Source organism: Lottia gigantea, assembly GCF_000327385.1.
Source record: "Lottia gigantea unplaced genomic scaffold LOTGIsca_775, whole genome shotgun sequence".
NCBI classification, from domain to species: domain Eukaryota; kingdom Metazoa; phylum Mollusca; class Gastropoda; family Lottiidae; genus Lottia; species Lottia gigantea.
The window spans coordinates 18,311-19,937 of NW_008710583.1; positions in this window are offsets into that span (position 1 = coordinate 18,311).

Genomic DNA, 1,627 nt, shown 5'->3' on the forward strand with positions numbered 1-1,627 from the left:
CTGTTGCAATTGTATATTTATGTAAGAAATCTTGCCTCCATTGCACACTGCAGAGCAATACCCTCGTTCATTGTTTAATGAATTAAAGATTAGGATGTAAAACTTCATTCCAGCTTAATCTCTATTTTTAGCTGTATATTTATGCAAGAGAACAATGCAAAATAAACAAAGGTTGGAGTTGGCAGATTATGAGGCTGAAAACTTAGCACGTCTTCAAAAAATGTTTTCAAGAAAATGGGAGTTCATATTTATGCAAGCAGAAGCCCAAGCCAAGTAAGTTTCATCCTGCCTGTTTAATAGTACAGAAGCCCAAGCCAAGTAAGTTTCATCCTGCCTGTTTAATAGTACAGAAGCCCAAGCCAAGTAAGTTTCATCCTGCCTGTTTAATAGTATATTCTTGGCTTGTTACAAAACATATGATCTATATATATATATATATATTTGTATATTGAATAGATAAAATAGATATTTAATTATTTAATAACACTGTTATTATAATATAATAATTTTAAACTTTAACAAAGTAATTATGTTTTATAGTAAATAACACTGTCTTAGTTTAAATTAGGAAAATTAACCCCAAATTTATAAACCAGTTTTCCTGATATGAATTTGATCTAAATCATGTTCTGCCTCTTTTAGTTGAGTTATATCTTGAAAATATTGATAGAGTGTTCAAAATGCATGTTTTTGTTCTTGTGTAATTAGTTTTTTATAATAACGTCATTTGTCAATCAATAAACACTCAATCATTTTATTTCTTAGAAAATATTCCAAATTCTTTCATATCTTTTTCTCTTTAACCAAAATTCTTCATATCTCCTTAGTCTCATTTTCATTTGCCTGAATTAACTTGCACTCATTTCAAATTTATCTTTTTATTTCCTATGAATGATTTCTGCATATTTTACAATTTTTATTGGTAAATGAAGCTTGGTTGGTAAATTAATTAAAATTTCTTATGTTTGATTACTAACTAATGTTTTGTGGAAATTTCCAAATTTTGTAAAATTGTTAAATGATCCTTTATATGTAAATCTTCAACAAAACAATTTTAAACACTCAGATTGATTAGATGGATTACAATAAACCTGCCCAATGAGGCCAGATTAGGTAGATTACCAATAAACCTTTCTAATGAGGCCACTTAGTAATTCTACCAGCTTGACCTCTATTGACCTCAGTATAAGATCTAATTTAAATATCATTTATTATCACAGTGTTATGCTAATTAATAAGTTTGATTGTACATACTTAATAAAGAGAGATAGTTCTTTCATGTTTACTTTTCACTCAATAATCTTCTTAATCAAACCAATCACATACTTAAAATACCTTTTACACATTCTAATATAAAATACCTTTTACACATTCTAATATAAAATACCTTTTACACATTCTAATATAAAATACCTTTTACACATTCTAATATAAAATACCTTTTACACATTCTAATATAAAATACCTTTTACACATTCTAATATAAAATACCTTTTACACATTCTAATATAAAATACCTTTTATACATTCTAATATAAAATACCTTTTACACATTGTAATATAAAATACCTTTTACACATTGTAATATAAAATACCTTTTACACATTCTAATATAAGATACCTTTTA